This window comes from Engystomops pustulosus, chromosome 5 (assembly GCF_040894005.1).
Source record: "Engystomops pustulosus chromosome 5, aEngPut4.maternal, whole genome shotgun sequence".
Lineage (NCBI taxonomy): Eukaryota > Metazoa > Chordata > Amphibia > Anura > Leptodactylidae > Engystomops > Engystomops pustulosus.
The window spans coordinates 86,208,958-86,219,548 of record NC_092415.1 but is presented as its reverse complement, the minus strand read 5'-3'; positions in this window follow the sequence as shown (position 1 = coordinate 86,219,548).

Below are 10,591 nucleotides of genomic sequence, written 5' to 3'. Positions count from 1 at the left end.
ATTAAGATAACCAAATTTGGATTTCCTTCTGAAGCATGTGGAGCAGGTCCTCTTCTGTGTTACTGCTTTTGTCACACTAAACATATGAAGAACTTGGTGATGAATGAGGAGGAAGAAGAACACAGATGCAGCATCGCTATCGCCTGTCCAGGTTACTTGGGTAGCAGCTTTTAGCTTCATTTATCCAGTGGGTGGTAAAGGGTAAATTTCTCTTGGCCATAAATACAGCTCTGGCTTTGGCATGAATTGTGCAAGATATTGACTCAACAGTGAACGACCTTATTACCTTCTAATAAAGGCTGGCACAACTTTGGAAGAGAAATAATGATGACTTAGATATCTCTATCTTGAAAAAGCACAGGTTATCATTACTATGAAAGGCAGAGACTAAAAGATAAGCTACAGGTCCATGTACAGGTTCTCCCTCATTGAATGGGTGCATGCATACTGTTGTTTCTTTGCAAGCCATGATGATTGCTGGAAAATGTAGTAATGGGCAGAAGCAGAAGGATGAGGATCATGACCAGCTGATGAAGGGATGGAAGCATTAGCACAGCAATCGCTTGCTGAAGTGAAGAAGACCTGACTGCTGGAGAAAGGGCACATGCTGCTGGGAGGTGCAGAACTTTCTATCTTCGGCTACACCACAATATTTTTGCCACATTTTTCCCAGCCCAATAGATAGTGTCTGGTATAGACACATGGCTGCTACCATCTGGAGTAGAACTGATTGACCAGTCTTGAGTACCTTGATCTCCCTAAAAGATCAATTACTCTGTCTTTTTCCCCCAACAATACTCCAGTTCTTCCCCTAACAGGTTCATTCTTCTCTTCTTTGCCTTCACAGTCCCTATAGCCTGCTTTTAGCTTCTCTCCTTATGCTCAACAGACAAATGGCAGAGATGTCGAAGGATCAACCATTTAAAGCGATTTTGACAGCACAAGTGGTGGGTTAGTAGCTGTTGATTGAATATCTACGTAATCTATGTAGTGTATCATTTTCATTTCTGTGTTCAACCTTGTGTTAATTATCATTTTAGGAAAACTGAGTTTCTGTGAATCACCATGAAGTTTGCTGCATTTATTTGATTAAAGTCATTCAATACATTCTGCATTTTATGTACTACTTTATTGCTTTGCCTATTTCAGTTTTTGCCTATTCTTGATGAATCTAAGGCTTCCTGAACTTCAGAACTAATTTTACTTCATCTGGATCTCTTCGTTCATCTCTAGTTGCTACATTTCTACTTGTTGTCCTGCTCAATAATCAGCCAAAGTACTTCAGTACAGAGACATTCTGTACATCCTATGAGCTCTGTCATATAGACTCCATTGGAATCTATGAATATAGATTCTCCCAAATGCTGATTCTAATGGAGCCATTTTTTCATTTTTAAATTTGAGAAAGAAATTGTGAGAAATTAAAGACATATGATGGTACTTTAGAGGGATTGAGCATTTCTAAGATAACCCTATTAATATAGTACAGCCATTTTCTTGAGTCTTTTCAACCTCATATCACACTTTTCAACATCTCCCTTTATTATACCAGATGACAAACTTATCTTTGTTACATCTTGTTGTAATAAGTGGTCATTTTTATGCTTAAAATATTAATTTGTTTTTTAAGTAACGTCTATTTACATATTTTGTGAATGACTTGAATAGTGGTAAATGAATCTAAAAGCTACATTTGATGATCAAGAATATTTGATTTCAGTAAAATGTCTTCTTGGCAGGTGTTTCATATACAAACGCAACTCCACCTTCCTAAGCTCTAATGTGCAAATTGCTGTTGCATTAAAATTGCAATTAAATCCTTTGATGCATTACTCTCTATGCTGCATACCATATGTAGTCCTTAGTCTTTTTCATCTTAATCTTTATAGTATAGTTGTTTATTTAAAAAGCTATTTTAGACATACTTGAAACCCACACATTTTTTCACCATGCAATAGCTATAAACAATAAAACATGATGTATCTCACATGGGAAACATATATACAGCAAAAGAAATATGAAATAACCCTAGAACATAAATATAAATTGCAAATGAATATTTAAAGCTTTATATGAAAAGCCTTGTGTGACACAATGCATGAAACAATAGCTTGTAGGTTTTCTTATATGTTCAGCTTTTTCTAACTGTGATAAACTTGAACATTTAAATTGCTCACTAAGGTCTACAATTTGTCTGAACATTACATGGTCTGAACCATGGGTGATGTTGCTGGGATATCCATTTCTGAAAAGATTGCCAACTGTCTAAGGGTCCAAATTGTGAATATTTTTGCCTTATAATCTTTCCGAAAATCGTAGGCAGTAATAATTGGTTCCTTGTTATTGTGTTAACACATTCCTGAATGCCCAAACAATGAGAAGAACATGAAAAGGGTATAACTGCAATTAAAAAGTTGATCTTTGCTATAGGTCTTACTCTTTTTTGTATACCACTACTGAAAATCTAAAGCAAGGATCAGGAACCTGTTTGTCTGAGAGAGCCATGAATGCCATATATTTTAAAGTGTAATTCCGTGGGAGCTATACAATTTGAATATGCCCTCTAGTAGATAGGTAGCCATAGCACATGCCCCCCAGTAGATGGATAGCGACAGTACGTCCTCCAGTAGATAGGTAGTCACAACACCTGCCCACCAGTAGATAGGTAGTCACAGGGAAAAAAAAAAAACTAAGCTACCTATGCTCCCTGCAGCTGGCTCCTTGTCACTCCCTTGCTGTTCTTTATGACCCAGGCACTGCTATCACTGCCTAGGCAAAAATGTCTGGGTCATAGAGAGGAATGAATGCTGGCATTGGGTGTCCACTCCACTCTATGACCCAGGCACTGTCACCTAAGCAATGATGCTGGCAGCAACGACACCTGAATCACACGTCTAGTGATCATAGCTGTGTGTATCTTAGATGCACAACACCCCAATCAGTATTTCTTAATATAGATTTGTCTGTGAGCCAGATGCAGTCATCAAAAGAGCCACGTCTGGCTCTCGAGCCATAGGTTCCCTACCCCTGATCTGAAGCTACATTGCATGACAAAGACCAAGAAGAAACCTTAACTGATCTGAACAAAAGGTAGAATAGTCATAGTGCTTTTCTTTCTTGAAAATGGAGCTTGAGAGCTGACTTCATCAAGCAGATGTGGGTTGGTTAGGTTAGATTAAGATGGTCTGTTCACCTTTAGGTAATTGAAAAAATCCATCCTCAAACTGTAAGGCAATCATCCATGCATTACCGTCACTAAATTATAGCCGGTCAAGGTCAGATAAAAGGAATTAATCAGTAGAACTTCACATGGTCACAACCAAGCTTAAGCCTACTTTCACATGAAAGTGTGCAATGAATGGGACTGAGCATGAGCGCTGGATCTTATCCTCTCTCCATGGTGTCTAACCATATGTAGGGGGGAAGATGGAGCATGCGCTATCTTTTTCCTGGCAATGGTGACATATGAGTTCACTGTACCATGGCCGGGCGTGGTAGGTGTCTATGGGGGCATATATCCTGCCGTAAATTTGCGGCTGTATATATGTCCCCAGAATGTCTGTGTGAAAAGGGCCTAAGCCTGTTGTAGAGAAGGGTATCTACATGGATTATAACTTAGGGAAAAACATTTGATTGCTTGTGCACTAATCGTTGATGTTCTTTCAAAACACTCATATCTAGATGATGAGTGGAGACATTTGCTGGAACTTTTCATATTCGGTACAAGACAGACAAATATGTAGCTAAAATATACCTGCCAGGTCTTTACATGATAGCGGAACTTGCCTGTTGATCTAAAGAGTCCATTTTGTAAAGTAAAATAATGTTGCAAGGGGACAAGGTTTGATATTTCACAGAATCCTACACAATTATCATGCATGTGTATATAATAAAATTAATTCTGTGTCTCTGCATAGTAGCCTGCGGCAAACTGTGTACAATCAGTTTTGTATGTATAATAGATCACAGAGTTGTTCATGAATAATACAAATGCATTGAACAGATACCAGTGAGTGAGGATGTTTGTCTTTGCATACAATCGAAGTGAACATGTAATATTGTGATAATATATATTTGATGAATTCAGGTCTGACTTGCCACTGCCATAGCCTGCTAATTTCCTGACAAGAGTTGCCATAATAATTGAGTTTCCAATAACATTATGATTATTTCCCCATGATAATTTAATTGTAAAGTATTTTTTAATATTGTAATATTGTAGCTATGTGATTATTATGCATCCTTATGCAGATTTTGAGAGTGACTTGAAGCATATCTCTGCATTTATAACTTAATTTGTTATATTATTGCATATATATTCTTGAAAAGACTCATTAATGCAAAGTAGGGAAAAGGATGAAATTTGGATTACATTTACTTTTAAAATGCCCTGAATGTGTTCATTTTCACTATGACCTTAATTGTTTTGTGATGAAATAAGCAATGTGAAAGTGTAAATTGTGTTTTTATTGTAGAAAAATGATAAATCACGTTTTGATAGTTTAATAGTATAAAGATTTGTGGATTTATTTACATGTAGGATGATTTTAAAATATTCCTGATATATATTGTATTGTGTTTTGAAACACATTTTTCCATTTTATTGTTTAATTATATATAGGTCACATGTCTCATAAACATCTAACATACTGTTTTAATTTTCCTATCAGATTAAATATTTTATATGATATTCAACATAAAAATTCTCTATCACAGTGGTTAAATCCCTGTGGGCTCATTTACAGTTATAGTGAAAAGTTATTGTAGGTTTGAAAACCCATAATTAATTTAACAATAGCAAAAAAAGATAATTTCCACAATGCATAAATTTCTCATCTTTAATTGTATTTGATGCATTTACTACTTGACAATAGTAATGAAAATGATACCATTTACATGTTTTGCAGTTTCTTCTTAGAGTAAAATTACAATCCACATAGTAATGTGTTGTTACTTTAAATTACTGTTGAAAAAGAAAAGATAATGGTGTTCTAAACATCAATGAACAAATGTCAACAAGCATGTAAATAAAAACACTTAAAAAGTACACCCCACACCTATATTTGCATGGTATTCATATGACTTATGGTGGTAAGGTTAACAATGTAGCTGTTCTGTGAAGCACTTTGTTTCACCATGTCTTTTATGCTTGAATATATATATATTGCATATGGAAACACTGCCTGAATCCTCTGTATATTTTGAGTTCCTCTCTTTGAATACACATTTTGTACCTAATTTAAATATATGATAGCTAATAAAGGAAGATACTTTATTTACTTTCGTTGTTGTCCACATTTTTCTCTTTTTTTTGGTGCATTGTTATTACTAAAAAGGGTGCAGTTCATTGGAGGACTAAATGGGATGGCTTTCCTTTGAGGAAAGGACACCTTCTATTGCCCCTAGAAAACATCCTCCATCTGGCCAAAAGCAAACACCCAATTGTTTGGAGTGTCGTCATTCATAATCAACAATAGCTAGATCAGCTGGAAGTAGTAAAGTTGTGTAAGGCCAGAAACATTGTACTTAGGGCATGTATATGTAATGCCGAAAACAGATCATGCCTGTTAGGTTGAAAATGTGGCTATGGCTTATTACTCAAGCTACATATAATTTATGTAAAGAAGGTTTTTAAAAAATGTACTCTTTTTTCATCTATTTACATTCTCAATAAGGACATATGGAAAGGTACTGTTACCTAAGAACATCCACAGTTAATATTCCTCATTTGGGCACAAAGACATAACAAAGAAGAGTCCAATAAGCCAGAGCCATTCTGGTGGACTTGAGCTGTCCTTATGAATCAGTGGGGGCCAATCATTTGAAATATTACAGTAGACGTTTGAAGAATTCAGAAACAGACCCAGGCCAATAATCTATTTGCCTTGATAGTTGCTTAAGCAGTACCAATAAGGAAAAAATTTAGCAAAAATGATAATAAAAAGGTCAAAAATTTATTGAAGTCAATTTAAAAATAGGACGTCACAATAGGGTAGTAAGATATGGGTGCTGGGCAGCGGGCACACAAAGGCTTACAGTACAATAGAGATATTAAAGTGCTTAGTGCACAGCCAGAAAGTGCAAATATATCACAAGCGATCCTAATAACAAACATATCTGTGCATGTATAAAGTGCGCACAATATAGGAATAATAGGGTATACCTGGTAGGTCCGGAGTATAGGGGCGCAAGAGAGAATGTTTAGAATGGTAGATCCTTCATGGTTGGAGGTCAGCATTAGGTGTAGACTACTCAAGCAATAGGTCACATGAGTAAAAACCTATTTGAAGTAACAAATCAGGAGACAGAAATCATAGTCAACCAGGCAAAGGTACAAGGCTAGCAGAGTTAATGCTACTGTGAAACAATTCAGAAAGGGACAAATTCATGCATCAAGCACAATTTTGTAGTCAAGAAATCTAAGTCAGTCAAAGTCAAACACAGAAGACTGACACTAAATTACATTACAGGTAGTTAAGAAACTTGTTACCCAGGCACAGTGCAATTTTTTTGTACCATTGAGTCACTTTTGAATGTTTTTTCATTTCACACAAAACTCAAATAACAATGAAGCTTTTGACAAAATAACTTAAAACGTATATTAGTTGTATAGACAATAGCAGCAGTACTCACATATTCAGCTTTTAACTACTGTAGTTTCCATTCAATATGGTAATAAGTCTATTGGAGGGAGCATAAAACTAGTATGATAAGAGGCCTAGGTCAAGACAGTTTCAATAAAGAAATTTTATTTGATTTTCTGCGAGCATGCAAAAGCTTAAGATCACATTTAAAGGTGAACAAGCCTATAATCATACAAACATAATATACCTTTCTAATCCCAATGCTCTGTAATCGCTTCTCTTTATAAATTAAGGTTATCGCTCATAGAAGGCTGGACTCTTTGCTGAAATGAAAGGTGCTACATCCACAAAGGGGTAGTGCATCTTTAAAGAAAAGCTATGAATAACAATGAAACCTTTAGCTCATTTACATAGGGTGACATTTTGCAGAAAATATTGTAACATTAGCAGTAGTATAATGAAATCGTGCCTATCAGCCATGCAGTAATAATGTTACTACAAAGGTAACCTGTCCACAGTTTGTTATCTACAAAATATATTTTTTTTGAGTGTCAAGAAGTGAATGTTTTCACCCTTTACTTTTTCTTACTGACTATTCATCTTTCTCTACAGATTTACTGCATGATCACTCCCTTTACATGCTAATTATATGCAGTTCTAGTGAATTTGTTAGTGGTGACACTTCAGAAATCCAGAGGGACTCCATCTCATTATGATGCAATGTCCAGATATATCAGATATTATTAGCTGTCATTAATCTGCACAAGAAATACTCTGTACACAGCTATGAAGAGAACAAGGGACGCTGGGATCTAATGCCATCTAGAAGTGCTCCAGCTTCAAAAGGTCATAGAGGGGAAATCAATATCCAGGGAGAAAATGTAGATTGATATAAGAGGCCAGGATAAAATAGAGCAGAAAAGCCTGAGATGGACATAGTCTTCACACCTTCATTGAAATAGAATTTTTACTTAGAAGTTGATATTAATACATAGGCAGTGCTGAATATAGGATCTGTCACATAATAGATTTGTTCATTTGTGCACCCTGAGATATGGGATTGACACCCAATTGAAGTCTTAGATACTGTAATCTGTGACTGCTGATTGATCAGTTACTAGTGGAATATCATATATGAATGTAGGCGCACACCTCACAGACCACATCAGACAAAGTGGCCCATCCCTTCATCTGTACCTGAGTAAGATTATTTTTTGCTTTCTTGCCCTGTGATGTCATAGGTTTATGCAAATTCTGTCTACAAAACCTAGAACTAAAACAATCCACCGAGCCTCTATAACAAAAAGATGCTTATATTTGATTAACTCAATATAAAGCCAGAATCTTCATACATTGGCCCAGCTAGTCATGTGCTTTGCTGAAGCAGTCATACCCTGGTAAAGGATGGGGCTACCACTGATTACATGGGCCTTTGTTAATGTGTCTACAAATTAACAAACTACATTTCTAGGAACATTCCTCAATGGACAAAACAGCAGAAAAATCTAAGAAAAAGTATATAAGTACATTACTTGATATAAAAAATGTAGTTTTTTGGAGCTGGTCGACCTTCGTTTAACATATATTTTACATTTCAGTTAGATGCCCATGTAGCTTGATCAAATGAAAGCAGTCTGTACTATTAACAGACCAGCAACCACAAGGACTACATCTTTCTTACAATGCCATATCACTGGTAAACTAGAAAGCCCAGCGAAATGTGTGTTGAGGTAGAACCCAGAACTCCAAGTCGTGTAAGTAGCTAGTGGAACTATCTTTATGTTTACACTGTTTCAGCCTGCCAAATGAATTTCAGGGTATTATCCTCACTGTATGTTGTGCAGTTCATTCTGAATATCAAGTTCCAGTTACAAAAGCTCTTTAATTGATATTTATCTAAAATTACTGCTACCAGGCCCAGGGCAGATGCAGTATACACATGTTTAAACTTCGGATTAATCTTTTCCCTGGGCTTAGTCCATTACCTTTGTGGTTCTCAGGTCCTTCATAGTTTTTAATCAGCAATGATATAAGTGTTTTGCGGATTACTTATGTTTTTTTTGTCTAATTTTTAAACACATTTTGAACAAACAATGGCGGTGTAAAGATCTTCATATTAGGTGGAGCCATACCATGCTTAAGAATTTATTGTGGATTTATCATTTATTTGGATAAATTAGAAAGGTGTGAAAAGTTTATATATTACCCGACAAAAGGTTATTTTAGGGGGGTTTTGGACTTTTTTGGGGTTTTAACTAAAATTAATTAAAATTACATTTGGGTATTGAATTTGTAGGGATTAAATAAAATGTTCTCCATTGCAAGAATGTAGTTAACCCCTTACCGACGTAATAGTACTGGGCTGAGCCCTCTCCATATTGCAACAAAGAATTATCGGTAACAGTGCTAGCAGCAGGTGTTATCGCAACCATCTTGCCGAGGATTGTCGCTCCCTGATGTTGTCATCGGGGAGCGGCAATCCGTTGCCATGACAGCCTCAGATCTTCTCAAGACTGGAGGCTGTCTCGTTTTAACCCTTTCATTACGATGTGCGATCAGCAAATAATAAAAAAAACCTAAAAATTCAAATCCCCCCCTTTCCCTAGAGCTGATATAAATAAACAATAAAATCATAAACACATTAGGTATCACCGTGTCTGAAAATGCCGTTCTATCAAAATATAATAATATTTTGTTACTGCATTTAACCCCCTATCAGAAAATAGCTTCCAAAGTCGAAAAAGTCACTTTTTTGCCATTTTGAAAAATATTTAAAAAATCAATTAATAGTGATCAAGAGATCAAACAGTCCTAAAAGTGATAGCATTAAAAACATCGTCAAAAGTCACAAAAACGACATCACCCACAGTTCTGTACAACGAAGTATGAAAAAGTTATATGCAAGATGGCAAAATCCCCCAAAAAAATTGTTCAGGAGGTTTTAATTTTTGTAAGAAATGTATGAAATGTATGAAACATTATAAAACCTCTACAAATTTGGTATTACCTTAATCGCAACAACCTTTAGAATAAAGTCAACATGTCATTTGGGGTGCACAGTGAAAGCTGTAAAATACAAGCACACAAGAAAATGGCGCAAGTGCGGTTTTTCACCAATTTCACTGCATTTTGATTTTTTTCCTGCTTGCCAGTACACAGCATGGAATATTAAATAGCATCATTATGAAGTGAAATTTATTACTCAGAAAACAAGCTGTCACAGAGCTCTTTACATGTAAAAATAAAAAAGTTATAGATTTTTGAAAGTGGGGAGTGAAAAATGGAAATGAAAAAACAAAAAAGGACCAAGTCATTAAGGGGTTAAAAAACAAATAAAGCTATACATATCTGTCATTATAAGTACAATACAGAGACATGTTCATCTACACATGTGATCAATGTGTAGGATCCCTGACTTGCACCATATCATAATAATTAAATTACAAATATTACCCTTTGGGGAACCCCAAAAATGTGCTTTTATTCTTATATCAGAGAAAAGTTCACAGTTCGTCCTCATGACCTTTTGAGCATTTCAGATTCATAGAACATTGGCATTTAAAATAAATCCATTGATTAATATTAGAAATAAGTGGCAATTTCTCCGACTTAGATAACTTCCATGGAAATGATTTCCTTTTAAATGTGTTGCTCCTCTGAATTTACTTTATTGGTTTGTTATGGTACAATACACAGAACAAAGTGGATCTCCCGCCTATGATAATTGAGAGAGAGTATGCAATGCAACACAAAGTGGCGAATTTACTGGGGACTAACAGCTTCATATCTGATTCAATATAACTGGTCCACTGACTCTAGTTAATGGCGCAACCTAAAGAAAATCCTCTCTGCAACACAAATCCTTACTTTAAAAAAAAGCAGGTCAACCGAAATGGATTTACTAACAGCGTTGGTGTGTGATGAATGTGCTAATGGATTCTTATGCCCATCCTAAATCCTTAGCAAAATTATTAAATATCCGAATCTGAGCATTTACATTTTGCTTT